The sequence below is a fragment of the Desmodus rotundus genome, chromosome 5 (assembly GCF_022682495.2).
Source record: "Desmodus rotundus isolate HL8 chromosome 5, HLdesRot8A.1, whole genome shotgun sequence".
Taxonomy (NCBI): Eukaryota; Metazoa; Chordata; class Mammalia; order Chiroptera; family Phyllostomidae; genus Desmodus; species Desmodus rotundus.
In genome coordinates this window covers 56864330-56880382 of record NC_071391.1, presented here as the reverse complement: position 1 = coordinate 56880382, position 16053 = coordinate 56864330, and the positions used below count along the sequence as shown (strand labels likewise).

General features: G+C 37.9%; 1 protein-coding gene across 2 annotated transcripts in view; it reads left to right on the top strand.

The window, feature by feature from the left end:
- Positions 1-16053, top strand: part of LOC123477915 (disks large 1 tumor suppressor protein-like) — a 597612-nt gene that overhangs the window by 357329 nt on the left and 224230 nt on the right. The window lies entirely within an intron of this gene.

Here is a 16053-nt window from a genome sequence, read left to right as displayed (position 1 = left end):
TTTTTTGAGGGTGGGCTAAAATAATTTTTATTTTCTATCAGAGCTTTACGTAGGAGGGAAAGTGAAACAAATCACCAAGGCAACAAATGGTTTACCTGAGAGGCCCTGCTTTCATAGACGAAACTATTGATTCATGCAGGTGTACAGTTGCATCTGCTCTCATGGAAGAAGCAGCGCATCCACTCATTCATTTCATTCATCTAACAAGTATTTATTGGATGCCAGTAAGTGCCTGGCATGTTGGAAGGCACGAGGATACAATAAACAATCTGTTCTCATGGAACTTTTAGTTTAATGGGGGAAACAGCCAAGTATAGAAATAACAGCGATGTGTAACAAGAGGTGAACACAGGGTGCTATGGACATTAGCGCAGGGATACCTGAAGAATCTGGGGGACTGAGTTGCAGAGTAGGCAGGGGTTAAATGTCAGGGAAAGGTTTTCGGAGGAACTGACAATTAAGCTAACATGTAGAATAGAGGGCACAAGGGGGGTGGGTAGAGTGTTTAGGCAAAGTCCTAGATGCGATAGATGGTAGATGATAGATAGATAGATAGATAGATAGATAGATAGATAATAGATAGATAGATAGATAGATAGATAGATACATAGATGATAGACAGATAGTTAAGGGAGAGAAAAGAGAGGAAAGAGAGAATGGCCTGCTCTAGGAAAGGAAGATCAGTGTGGCTGGAATGTAAGGTGTCAAAGGTGAGTAGCAAGATACAAAGGATGGAAAGATAGGTAGGAGATCAGTCCTAAATAAATATCAAGAAGTTGAGGCATTATTTTAAGGAAGTAGATTTTTTCCTCCATAATTAACATCGGTTGCGAATCCCAAAACTGGTCCTTGACTTCTCACCCATTTTGTTTCTCTGATTTGAGCTTTCTCCTTCTATTTCCTGCCACAGTCCCCTTTGCTCATTCTTGTGCCTGTTCAGTAAAATTGAGTGGTTTTACCTTTCTCTTGCTGAAATGTAGTTTTCTCTTTTGTACGATGGTATGTATCTCACAGGGTTGTTTTGAGGATTTAGGGAGATAAGAAATTAAAGTGGTTTATTACTTTGTGTCAAGGGGTAGGTATACCACTTTCTATTGGGGTCCACAGTCTCCCTATCTTTCTATCTTTCCTCAGTGTTCTTTTCATTAAGTCCCTAAATCACTCAAACTTGGTGTAGATTTGGCCCTGGCTGGTGTGGCTCAGCGGTTGGAGCGTGGTCCTGTAACTGAAGGGTTGCAGGGTCGATTCCCAGTCAGGGCGTATACTTAGCTTGCAGATTCATCCCCAGGGCGTATACTTAGGATGCAGATTGCATCCACAGGCACATGCAATGCAACCCCCAGACGTGCACTCCCCAGCCGGGCACCAGATCCCTGGCCTGGGTGTGGACGAAGGCAACCAACCGGTGCTTCTTTCACACTGATTCTCTCTCTCACATTGGTTTCTCTCTCTCTCTCTCTCAAAAAAAAAAAGAAGCAAATGAAAATATCCTCAGGTAAAGATATAAAAAAAATTAGTGTAGATTTGTAGTATTTTTAGATACAGATTCATAGACTGTAAAAGTAAACTTTTACAAATGAAGTAAGATTTTATTACATGAATCATACCAGCCATCTGTTAATATATCTATAGTAAATAGTTTTTCCTGCCAAGCCTCATCACCAGGATTTTATTCACAACATTAGCCCTTTTTGACGCTATGAGTAAAAGCCACATGTGCTGTAAAGAGCTATGAGTTTGAGAGGATTGGCCTTTCTAAGACCTTTAGCTAAATCTTATTTTATGAGACAAATGTGGGTTTGCAAAGGAAACAAGTAGAAATCAAATTTTGCAAATCAAATAATATTTAAACACATTTGTTGTACTCACACTTTAAATAAATCACATAACTCTCTTTATAAAGTAGAAAAGAATTCATCACTCCCTTTATTATTTAACCATTATTTCATCTGAATGTTTGCAGATGATATTTTCTTACAGCAGGTTACCCATGATTACAGCTGCCTGAGAGAACTTTCTTGTTGCCTGTGTATATGTTTCACTGAACGCAATTAGGGAAAGTGCATTGGACCAAGGTTCAGAAAATAAAATTATAAACTTAGGCTTGCCATCTATTGTATTAGCTTAGTCTGTTCAGTTTACCCTCCCTGAGCCGTATTTTCTCAAGTCTGAAATGGGTATGATAATACTGGCTTATCGGAACTTCCTGCACAGGATTATTGTACAGAAGCAAATGAGTTTATGTATATGAAAACTGCGAAATACTGTACACAGGAAAGAGGTGACTTTAATTATTGAAAGGAGGCAGTTCTAGAAAAAACTGGGCTCCTTATGACCATTAGAATTACTGTATGATGGCGAAAATCAGAGCTGAATCCATGTATGTTTTCGAACTAATTTTATGTTAATTACAGCGAGCCAGGCAAGTTGGCATGACATGTCTGAAGCCCCTGAGAGAATCAAGAATCGGGCAGTTGGACAGCAGTTGGCATCCGTCCTTGAATTTGGCTCAGAGTGGCAGCAAAGCCTAGTGTTTGAAAGCACAGCCTTTGGAGCCAAACAGATTCTTGCTGGAGTCCTAGCTCTGCTAGTTAGTAGTTTTGTTGTTTGGGCCAAATTAATCAGCCTAAGTCTGAGTTTCCATATTTATAAAATGAACTACCAACAAGCACTTCAGAGAGTTGTTGTGAGGATTAAACGCAGTACTTATTACCTCCACAAACGTTTACTGAGTGCATACCATGTGCCAGGAGCAAGCAGTGGAAGTACAACAGTGAATACATTGGGCAGCATCCCTGCTCTCATAGAATTCGTGTTACAGGGTGAGGAGACTGGCCTTTAATAGGCAAACAAATATAGCAAACACAATTTAAATAACAGTCACTGCTAGAATTTACAAAACAGAGAAATAGCATGTGGAAGGATGGATGAGTCTAAAAAGAAACAGGAGCTGCTTTGTATAGGGTGGACAGGAGATGTCCTCTCTGAAAAGTTCTGGGAACTTGAAAGAACCAGTTTTGTGAAGATCTTGGGGAAGAACATTCTAGACAAAGGGAACAGCTGGTACAAATGATGCACATAGTGGCTGTATAGTTACGCAGGAGAGCAGTAGCATGGAGCACACACTCACTGCACAGCTTTGGAAGTTCCTGTTCCTCCCCACCTTCCTTTTCCTTTTCCTCTTTTTTGGGGGAATTGACATTTACAGATAAATTTGATGGTCGCATCAGTGGTTCAATTAGCCAGTTACCACTCTAGTGGCAAATTTTTATTGTATAGTCATGATGATGTGGATTTTTTCTCTAGTTTTACTGAATGTTGCCTAGGTTTATATGTATTTATTGGTGAAAGAAAGAAACTAAATATTTCAACTTTTTCTTACAGTGTACATTCAAAATTAGTCCCAGATTTGAAATCCTATGAAAATAATCCTTCTCCCAAATACCTACTCTTCTAATATTCCTACTAATACAAATACATTTCTTTTTATCTAACTACTTCAGTTCTTGAACCAGCCTTTTAGGGGAAAACAGGTTTCATGAAAAATTGGTTTGACAGTACATGAATAAATTCTATTTACCCTTGAAGTAAATGTAAGTCAAAAGTACCAGGACAGCGTCCACTCTCTGGAGTCTTCTGAGCATAAATCATTCTCCTGTTCAATTCTCTGCTCATTGGATAGTACGCCGTCATCTCAGTTGTTATGGTAGATAAATGGGAGTTGTTATATTCTGCTAGCAACGCCACTCCCCAACTGTTATGGTTAGAAAGATAGGAGTTGATCTTGATACTTATTTTTCCCTAAATCCCAAATCTGCCCCAATTCCTATTCATTTTTCTTACCTTTCCCTTCTTCCTAGCCCTATACATTTTCCATGCTGCTAACTGGGAAGGGTCATTTCTTTAAATATATGCATCCATCCATAAGTAATACATTCATATGTGTGTGTGTATATTTACAGATGCGTGTATATGTGCATAATTTACATATGTTAAAATTCTGGTTAGAACCCTTCAGGGGTTTCCTGTTCCCTACTACCCCATTATTCAAAGTGTAGTCTGTTCACCTGTTGCGATGACACCCCCTCAGAGCTTGTCAGATTGCAGAGCCGCAAACCCCATGCTGGAACCACTGAGTCAGAACCTGCATTTTAGCAAGTCCCTACTTGACTTGTATCCCGAGTTGACTTTGCACTGGCCGGCAGGATGATATTTACATGGTTCAACCTCATCTACATGGCCCTCTACGTCCTGGCTCCTGTCTAACTTTCTATCTCAGATCCCACCACCCTTCATGCCTTAGCTTGAAATATACCCAGTTATATTTGGTTCCCCAAATTATCTGAATTCCACTCTCCTGTTTCTATGTACCTATTTTTTAGTTTTTTTTTTATTTATTGATTTTAGGGAGAGAGGATGGAGTAGGGGAGAGAGAACATTGATTTGTTGTTACACTTATTTATGCATTCATTGGTTGCTTCTTGTATGTGCCCCAACCAGGGATTGAACCCACAACGTTGGCATATTGGGACAACACTCTAACCAACTGAGCTACCCAGAGAGGGCCCCTGTTTCTTTCTGCCTAGAACGCCTCTCCACTTTCCAGCATGACATTTACCTATAAGCTTCTTTTTAACCTTTAAGACTCAGCTTAAATGCAGATTTCTCTGTAAATACCTTCCTTGATATGGCCCTACTGGACCAAGCCAGCCATTCCCCATGTCCTCAGTACAACGTACCTGTGCAACAGCCGCAATCGAGTTGTACAGTTAGTTTTTACATGTGCCTGTCTCTTGCCAGAATGTGAACTCTTGAAGACAGGGGAAAGTTCTTAGTCATATTTATGGCCAACTACCTGCCATGGTGCACCATAAGCATTCATTGATTCTTTCACTTAACAGCCATTTGATAGATAATTGCATTGTTGGATAGTAAATGAATGAGTGGAAGAAATCCTTCCTTCCTGTTACTCAGACACACACACATTCACACACGTGTGTATAACATTCACTTTATAACAAATACTTGTAAAAGATATCTTTGCACCTGATGGATGGACTATTTAGTTGACAGACAAGCAATTTGTCAGCTTATAAATGATAGTTGCTGGGCCTGAAATGACACTTGAGATTTCATTTTAGTGTAAGAGAAATGGACTAAAAGAGACAAAACTCTTCACACATGCCAAGAAAAATGGCAACTGGGTCACACCTATGATAAACCCACTTATAAAGGTCATCACTTAAACTTCTAAAATTCTAGCATAAGACATTTTATTAAGCAAAAGCTGAAGCAGTCAGATCAGGTTTTCATTTTGATGAAAAAATATCAACTCATGTCTATTTAACCTCTCAGAGATTTTATATGGTATGATACTTCACTGTGTTTGGGGTAAAATTACTAGACTTTGTAATATGTATGTACCATACTTACCATAAGTATATTATAAAAGTTTAGTAATTATTTCACTATTTAGTATATTTTTACTATAAAAAATTAAATTTTTTTAATAAAAAAATTAAAAAATGAAAGCTATAAACAGAAAACTCAAAAATAACTTTATTATTCTAAATTAATTAGGTCATGAAAGAACTGAGGAAGTAATAGAGTTCTTTTTTCTCCCAAAGCAGGATGGATTGTGTTGTAATTAGCTTTCCAAATGTAAACCTGCCTAGGAAGAGAATGTGACTTCACAGCAATTCTGCTGGGTTTTTTTTTTTTTAAACATTGCTTTGCATTTTAGAGAACAAAGTGTATCAGTGCCATTTAATGGTGTTATCCAAGTAACTTCCGAAAGGAACTTAAAAAAAAACCCTATAATAATGATTATTACTCAGAATTTGTCTAACTAACCACAGGTGACACCAGTGCTTTGCAAAAGGGTCCCTGAATGGATGTTATATTATTCTGTGGTTGAACTCTGAGTTAAAGTTTTTAGGTACTTTCAAATATTTCCTTAAAATTATTCTAGAAACCTAGACAGAAATGCCTCAGTGTAATAAAATGTACCATTTTCCCAACTAGCCGTGTAGTTGACAACGGAGATTCTCCCTGAAGACTGCTTATACAAATTTTCAAAAAAAAAGGACACCCAAAAGTCAAATTTTAAGATATGAAACATACCACTTATTATCCACACCAGCAAGAATTTTGGTTGTTGCATGAAACACAGTTCAAGAAGTATTAATTAAGAAAAACCTTACCTCTCCTATATTTCATGTTTTTACTAAGGGATATATAATTTACCATGCTGTATTTATGATATCTCACACTCAAATAAATTATTAATTTTAAAGATGGCTCTAATTAGGAAATGTGAAGAGGAGTTCTAGATATTTTTGCTGATAAAAATATTTGAAAATTTTAGTTTTTTGAGGAAATTCCATACTGCTTTCCACAGTGGCTGCACCAGTCTGCATTCCCACCAGTGCACTAGGGTTCCCTTTTCTACACAACCTCTCCAGCACTTGTTGTTTGTTGATTTGTTTATGATGGCCATTCTGACCTGTGTGAGGTGGTATCTCATTGTGGTTAATTTGCATCTCTGTGATGGCTAGTAATGCTGAGCATCCTTTCATATGCCTCTGGGCCCTCTGTATGTCCTCCTTGGAGAAGTGTCTCTTTAGGCCCTTTGCCCATTTTTTAATTGGGTTGTTTGTCTTCCTGGAGTGGAGTTGTGTGAGCTCTCTATATATTTTGGAGATCAAACCCTTGTCCAAGTTATCATTGGCAAATATATTTTCTTGTATGGCTGGTTCCCTTTTCATTTTGCTGATGTTTCCTTTAGCCATGCAGAAACTTTTTAATTTGATGAAGTCTCATTTGTTTATTCTTTCCTTTATGTCCCTTGCTTTAGGGGACATATCAGTGAAAATATTGCTTTGTGGAATATCTGAGATGTTCCTGCTTATGTTCTCCTCTAGGACTTCTATGGTGTCACGGCTTATATTTAAGTCTTTTATCCATCTTGAGTTTGTTTTTGTGTAAGGTGTATGTTGGTGGTCCAGTTTCGTTTTTCTGCCTTTTAACTAGGCAATTCCACTGCTGGGATTATACCCTAAGAATCCTGAAACACCAATTCAAAAGAACCTATGCACCCCAATGTTCATAGCAGTGTTGTTTAAAATAGCCAAGTGCTGGAAGCAACCTAAGTGCCCATCACTAAATGAGTTGATCAAAAAACTGTGGTATATTTACACACAATGGAATACTATGCAGCAGAAAGAAAGAAGGAGCTCCTACCCTTTGTGACAGCATGGATGGAACTGGAGAGCATTATGCTAAGTGAAACAAGTCAGGCAGTGAAAGACAAATACCATATGATCTCACCCATAAGTGGAATCTAATCAACAAAACAAACAAGCAAGCAAAATAGAACCAGAGACATTGAAATAAAGAACCAACTGACAGTAACTGGAGGGAAGGGAAGAGGAAGATAAAGGGGGAAAGAAGTGGAAGGGTCATCAAGGAACATGTATAAAGGACCCATGGTCTAAAACAATGGGAGGGTTGGGTTAGTGTGGGAGGAGGGGGTGAGTGGAGTAGAGGAGAGTGGTGGGGGAAAATGGGAAAAACAATAAAAAGAAATTTGAAAATTATTTGCTAAAAGACACCCTAAATAAAAATGTATATTTTTAGCAAAATAAATCCCCCTGTTGATGTTTGTTAGGAAGCTCCTAGCATTGTAAGCTATAGCGCTTTCTTACTAATCTTTTAAAATACAACTGTCCTGAATCAATACACATGTAATTTACTCAGCAATCTGCAGTTCTACTTTAATCGAGGACAGGCTTAATTGCTAGTTTTTTGTGGCTGAGTGCTTGGTGGTAGCTGTGGCACTTGATCTCAAAAGCCTGCCAGTTCTTGCATTGATTAACATTTGTTCAAAAATATATATTCATAGGTCTCAGGAAGATAAGGCACAAAGAAAAATAGTATCAATTGACCCTATTTCTTAGTGTTATGTTTTCCCAGAATTTTAAATATCAGAGAAAAACCTCTGAGAAGAGAGAGCAGTGTACATTTAAATGGATGGAGTGTCATGTGTATTTTTCAGAAAACGCTGTCCAATGTATATGCATATCTGAAGCTCAAGAAGATTGTATGAACAAATTGATATGAATTGCATATTTAATAGGTTGTAATTATGTCTTACCAAAATCTCAACTTTTTAAATCCTTTATTCTTTGGAAATATGGTAATTGTCTCCTTTCCCATGTAGTTAATTATGAATTTCAGGAAGAATTAAGTTGGCTAAAACTCTTTATTGTGTTTTTTTCTTTGTCTCTATGGTAGCACTGAGAATAGAATTGAGTTGCTTTGATTTTGTTTCTGAATGGCATTTCTTTCCTCAAAGGATAGACTTTATTTGAGGACCTGAAATTTTAGATATTTTTCATCAGCTATTAATTCAGGAGAGTTATTTTTTACAGATGAATTTAAAAGTATGTCGGGAAGAAAAATGGAGCTTATTTTAGAAATCACAGCCTTTGTTTCCATAAGAGTTTGTAGTTTATGATGTAGTAGATAAGACCTGCCAGTGACGAATAGAATATCCGTTGGCTGCGGTCGTAGATAATGTCTGGAGTTTCTTTCAAGGGGAAAAGTACAAGTGTAGTCCGTTCCTCTTGTCTCATCTTGTTATCTCAGCAGGGTACAGTGACAGCATGCAAATATTAATGGCATTGAAAGTATTTTACAAGGCTCTTTTTAAATCTTGTATTAAATCTTGGCTTAAATTACTCTACTGTATCTAACTCTGCATAGCAATAATCAACTTTGGAGATTTCCAGGCTTCAAGGAATATTGGGACATGCTTCTACAAAATGCTAAAATGCCACAATGTATTTCTTAAAAATATTCACAGGCCAGGGATCTCAAGTATGTGATCCCAGGCTGCAGAGTCACTGTGGCTCCCAAATTTAGTCATCTTAAGACTGTTGCAATATTTCAGATGTTCTTTCCAACTTTGATTAAAACTTAAATTGAAAATTCCTGACATTTGTTAAGTACTGTCTTGTGCTTTTCTCTCAATTAATTTTCACAGTGATCTTGTGAGATAAATATTATTATTTTATACTCAGTGGTGGTAACATATGCTTAGAGGAGTGAAGTGGCAGAGGAGAAAAATCCTTGATTAATAAGATAAATATTAATATTCATATATCAAGTATATTTATCTTATTACTTAGAGTGTATACTGGACTCTGGGATAAACATGTTACATGTATCATCTTATATAATCCTTATATTAATCCTTTAAAATAAGTGTTATTGTCTTCATTTTTATAGCTGAGAAAACCAAAACTCACAGTGACTAAGAAACTTAACTAAGAACACAGATCTACAAGGCCAAAAATCTGGCTGCCTAACCCAGGTTCGGTGGTTTCCTCATGATATGAAACATTCTCCTGCACTACCTTTCAGGGTTAATGTAATGATAGAACGAACGAACAACACATGTCAAGTGCCTGGCATCTAATAGGTTCTCAATAAATATGATTTCATTGTGGACATCTAGGAAATGATTTACGTATCCAAGGCCAGGTGCCCTCTTCTCCGCTGTTACTCTGAAATGTCAAGTTATAACACTGGCTCCCATGTATAGTATGTCTTTAAATGTGGCCAGCCTGAGAACTCAGAATCTATGTCACTCACCATTGTTAATTAATCCAGGTCGCCAGATGGTTAGAATATTTTTTTTAACACAGAGTGTGTAATCCTCGTCTGCACTAATTAGCCGCAGACTGTACCTCTGCTCACCTGGGCAAATCCCTGCCTGGAGTCACGGGAGGTTTTGGAAAGCATGAGCATGACTTAGCACCGCCAGCACGGCCCGCTGGAAAACTCATTCTCAGCATCCCGGGGAGAATGGGTCAGCAACATTTTCTCCATTGACAGAGAAGGCAAACGCATCTCTCCCCAGCATGGCTTCAGTCTCAGTACGGATTTCCTTAGAAACAAATTGGACCAACTTATTTTAAACATCTTTGAAATCTGAGAAAATGTAAGGAAGCAAGTAGAAAGATAAATCCAAAAAGGGAGGAAATTGGCTATTAAGGAATTATGAAGAATTATACCCAAAATTGAATGAAAAAGGTTAACATTAGTCATGAGTACATTTTGCATCTGTAACTGATACATTGAAAAGGCAGGACTCATAGGATGTCATACTAGAAGCCACTTTATTTGGGCCTCCCCACCGTTTGTTTAAAGCTTCCTAGTGTCAGTAATCTCTATCCTGTTCTCTGTGTTAGAAACTGGAGCAGTCCCATGGCTTCCCATGAATTTCCAGTCATTTGCAAAGAGTTAAAAGTCCTACAATCACTTAAAATCATAAATACAGTCTCAAAGCAGAAATTAAAATTGTTTGGTACGGGCCCTGGCTGGGTAGTTCAACTGGTTAGTGTCATCTTGATACACCAAGGTTGCGAGTTCGATCCCCAGTCAGGGCACACACAATGAATCAACCAATCAACAAATGAGTGGGACAACAAATCTGTTTCTCTCTGTCTTTCCCACATCAATACAAAATTGAAAACATTGTATCAAATATTAATTAAAACTCTGAATACTTTTCCAGATTAAAGACTCTCTCTTCCCTACTATGTGATATTCAGATAGGACATCTGCTTTGGGGGAAGAGAATGCTGCAGGCTTCTCTTTTCTTCTTTCCCGTTTGCTAGTTGGTTACTGAAGTGTGAGACAGAAATACAGAATGGAGAGCAGAAAGTTCTTATTAGACTGGGAGTGTAATATTTTTTGCTCTCTGAGGCTAACATATAATAAAAAAAATAATAATGAAACAAATAAAATAGCCGACACATAATACTGATTATGTATGGAAATAGTTCCATGTGCTTTATTTGTAATAATTGCTTTCATCTTCATAACTGAGATCAAGAGAGGTTAAGCAATTTGCCTAGGGTCACCTAGGTCATAAATAAATGATGGATGTGGGATTTCACCCAGGGAGTCTGGCTCCAGACTGTTTCTCCCATGGGCACTTTCTTAGGGAATTTCCATTTCCAGGCCTCTGTGATTCAATCTCCTACAATATGACAATGTATTTCTTTGGCCCCAGGTTTTATAGCAGTCCATGCTACACAGAGGGTCCTTGTAGGCATAATATGGCTTCAGGATGGTGCTTTTGCCTTGCAGACTCCGAAAGGGCAGGCTGGCTCACACCAAGCCACCTCTTCCCTCATAACTGATGATAACCCATTTTTCATGTTATCTCACTCATTACATCTTTCGGGTGGGAGTCAGACCCAGTATACTGGCTTCCTAAATCCAAGGCAATTCCATCAAGCTCTAGGTGCACACCTATTGAAGCCTCTTTCACTACTCTTAGGTGAAAAGCGAGACCCTCCCTAATCCCCTCTCCCAAACCCCTCTTCCCTTTGTAACTCTGCACCTACCCAGCTCTTCTATACCCTCATTATAGACAAGGGTTCAGAGACCTGAAAGTGCTTCTTGGTAATTTACTTGGAAGATTATAGTACCTCCTTTGGAATTTTATTTTTATCATAACTTCATGTCTTAGACGGGACTTCCAGTGTATCATCTTGGCATATATTTCTATGTCTATTGTACTTTTGCAACAGACAAAATTTGGTTTCCTCCTTCTCTTTAACAATGTACTCTGAAATTACACCTCTTTATGGCAATTAAGGAAAGTAATTAGAAGAAAACCTTCATTTGCCCAAATAAAATTACTTATACACATGTATACACAAACATGTATGTATGTGTACATATACACATATTATATGTCTATGTATATACACATTATATATCTTACCTATACAAGGCATCCTAGGAGTTGTTTTTTTCAAATTTTTTTGAAAATTCCCTTAACTCAATATACTGGAACATATTTTGGACTAGTCAGAAAATATATTTTCTAATAATTTTGATGATGAGTTAAGTCAAATAGTATGTTAATATTTATAATAATTGATATTTTAAATATAATTATTCATTACATTTACAAAGTACTTTACAGTTCACAGTCTATTTGCACACACATTATTGTATGACAATTTAGTTCTGCCAAGCAAAACCCACTTATTTTTGCATCTTGGGCATCAAGTTTTAACCTTTTGAACCTTTGTTTCTTCATCTGTCAAATACCTGAGAGTTTCAGAAAGATGAGAAAGGCAACATAAGTGCTTTTCCAAAGACTGAACTCAGAAGAGCCCCTTGTGTTTTTTGTGGGATCAAGTCAGGATTCCTCCAGGACCATGCCCCGGTAGGATTCCTTTTCCCCATACCCTGCACTTGTTCCTGTCCATGCACCGTGAAATACACATGAAAGAGGGGAAAGGCTGAAGTCAGCTTTTTGTGTAGCATAGAACCATTTCCCCCCTCAATTCCGAGGCCCAGAATTGAGGGGTTTCCTAACCAAGTCCAAGAATACTGTGATTCAGCACTATCCCCAGAAGGCCCCCTAATCATCCTTTCCTCTCCTAAAAGCTTTGCTAGAAAATGGGAGCGTCTCCTCTGTAAAGCCCTTCCTGACTTAGCCAGTCGGAGTTCAACATTCCTCCTTTGGCCTCTATTCCTCAGCACAATTTTCCATGACCTTTCTCATTCCTTACTCCTGTCCCCCAAAAGAGGTGAGATGGATCTTTTTTAATCTCCTCATATCATTTTATTTATATATCAGTAACATTGCTTTATAATTGCATGTTTACTAGTTTTTTCCTTAGACTAAAAAAATTTTGGACAGAGATTGAATCTTGATATATCTTTATTCCTGCTGTAATAGCTGGTGTATGCTAATTTCTCAGAGAATGTTGACCAACTGAATGAATGAATGAATGGTTCTAGTATTTAACCCTGTTTTAAATGTGACATGTTGTAATATATCTCCTAAAAGTTTGGGAGCTCTTTGAAAGGATTATTATTTAAATCTTTACATCTCTAAATTTTGTATCTCTATCTATATATGCCTAGCATGGTGGCCTCTGTGTAATACATGTTTGACGAATGAATGAAGCACAAATAAATGAATGAATATGTGTACAGCACTATAATGCAACACCTAGCAACCCAGAAAAAAACCCTATGATTCTGAGAATCATTTTACTGTGAACAGAACAACAAAACCTCCCAACTTTCTCTCGTAGAAAAACATGCTATTTTGAATGAAACATTTGAGTGAAAATTTTATTTGGATGAATCAATTCTTACCCTGTCATATACAAATTTATTCTCAGGATCAATGACTAAATGTCTACATAGGTACTTTGTAAACGCTAAAGCACTCTAACAGATATGAGACCCTGATAAAGAAAAACAAAAAATCCCATTTTTTCTGGTCATGGGTTGAGAAGAAAACCTTTAGACCACAGGTGGCAAACACAAGGCCTGTGGGCCAAATCCGGCCCTTCAGCTTGTTTTATCCGGCCCAGCACCTTGTTTCTACCAGGCAGCAGCGCCAAGCTCTCCCTTAACTGTTAAGGAGCAGTTACATTTATACAGTCCTAAATTACATTCGGCCCTTTGAAGGCAACCACGAGGCTGATGTGGCCCCTGGTGAAAATGAGTTTGACACCCCTGCTTTAGAGTTTTCTTTGTCAAGTGTTTGTCACTCTTCAAATTCTTCATAGTTACATGTGTGTCTGTATATAATTAATCTGTGGTATAATTGTCCAGCATAAATGAGCTGAGACAGCTCATTTACTTAGGATATTATGGAATGAAATATGTCAAAATGTTAAAATCATAAAATTACAACCAAGGAAAATGAGAGACGTTGGAGAAATCAACCTGATTACACAGAACAATAAGTTTTTAATGGACCAAATCCCAATGACAGTTTTGGGAACATGGTTTTCAGAGTTAGCATTGCAGATCCCTGCATCCTAATCAGGTTCTGGATCAACAATCTACAGGTAAAAAATATCAAGGGTAGATGGATGAGAGACGAGCAAGGGAAAGCTCTGTCTATAGGGAATCTGTCACCCACGTCTGTCTTACATTCTTGTTGGATAGCTGGGTTGGCACTTACGGGAATTCTCTTGAGTTTTGTCTTAAGAATTAGCTGAAAGGTAGACTGGAGTGTCCTCAACTGAGGGTGCACCTCTTTGGAGGAGGAAACATATGAAATTCTTGGGAGGAAATGAAGTTTGGAAAAGATCTATGGGTGTATTTGGTACCTCCTCTCCCTACAATGAATCATGGATCTAATAAAACCATTTCATTTTACATATGAGAAAAGTGAGGTCTGCAGGGTTAAATTAACTTTCCCAAAATTTCACGAATAGGTTAATGGGAACACTCTACTGAAATCTAAGACCCTATCTTCTATTCACTCTTATTTTTCTTCTGGTCACACACTACAGATTAAAAAATGTCACGTTCACATGGCGTCCATCTTCAGAAGGCCTTTCATGTGTCTGCTGCCCCTGTGTAATCCTATTGTTAATCTGCTTGCTCAACACACCACTGGGAGGGCCTTCGTGTCCAAAACTCAGGTTAACAGTGAACGAGAGAGAGGCTCGCACAGATTTTCATCTTCCTTTACTCCCTGCTGTGTGTTCATAGAAGTCTAAACACTCCTTATTTATGGCCCCGGGACATTTCGTGAGCACTTATATTCTCCGCCGAAGCACAGTTCACTTATTTATTGAATTTTGCCTCTTTACATGTGCTCCATAAAGATATCCACTATGTAGATATAAAACAAGCTTGTATTCCTACTACCAAAAATAACAGTTACGTTATTACAAAAGAGACAGTCTTTACTATTAACATTGTTTGGTATGAATTCTCATAATTAGAAACAATAACAAATAGAAATTTGCTAATTAAAAATTCACGCACAGATAAATTATATTTATAGGGCTTAAGTGTCAGAACAAGAAAATAAAATTGTCCAGTTACTTTTGTGTGTTCTCTTTGGGATCGTCCTTGAAAATTGTGATAGTGAACTGAGGTGAATCTGTATCTATTACCAGCTAACATTTCTGCGGATTAGGCAGCGTACGCTATTGTACATATGTGATTACCAAGACGCAGAGTATTTCATGGCAGCAAGCACAGGGTTGGACTTCGCTTGAAACTGGTCATCTGATACCAGCCCGGTGCGCCTTGTGTACCCTATTGGAAGTGCATGCCATTGATTTAAACAAGGAATCAGGCAGTGAAAGACAGATATATGATCTCACCTATAAGTGGAAACTAATCAACAAAACCAACAAGCAAGCAAAATACAACCAGAGACATTGAAATAAAGCACAAACTGACAGTAACCAGAGAGGAGGGGGGAGGGGATAATAGGGGATAATAGGGGAAGAACCATCAAGGAACATGTATAAAGGACTCATGGACAAAGCCAAAGGGGGTAGGTTCGAGGGTGGGAGGTGGGGGTAGGAGGGGTGGATGGGCGTGGTGGGAGAAAATGGAGACAACTGTACTTGAACAACAATAAAAAAAGAAGGAAAGAAAACTGAGCTTAGAGACTGATGATCTAAGTATATTCTTATGGTAACTTTATCAATAGTTATTCAAACAGCAGTTCAGAGTTTAGTGATGCCTTAATAATAGAGCACCTAAATAAGGATAACTGGAAAAAGCTTACAAATCACAAAAAAAGAATTCTTAGCACAAGTACTGAATTCAATATTTTATTCCACTTAAGTTAGAAATGTTAGGCTCATTGATATTATGGAATCATAGCAGCTGATTATATGTCTTAAGCCCCATTAAACAGACAGGAAAGGAAAAATCCCAGAGGCAGCTTCTCACAGAAGGAGTATGCATGGGCAGCAGGGGCAGCAGTTCTGGCTACAGTCCCAGCTATGCTCCTTCCTTGTACAGTAACTTTTAGGCAAGCTGTTTACCCTCTCTGAGCCTCAGTTTTCTTTCCTGCAGAATGGGCACAACAACACTTGTAACTGTGTTTGTTGCAGCAACGAGAGATAACATAATGGGTCCAGAACAACCTCTAGCATATTTGGTACCTCAGTAAATCACAGCTGTGGTTTTTATGATTAGTATTAACACCACTACTAGTATGTCTATTTATAATTGAGTGTATAACAA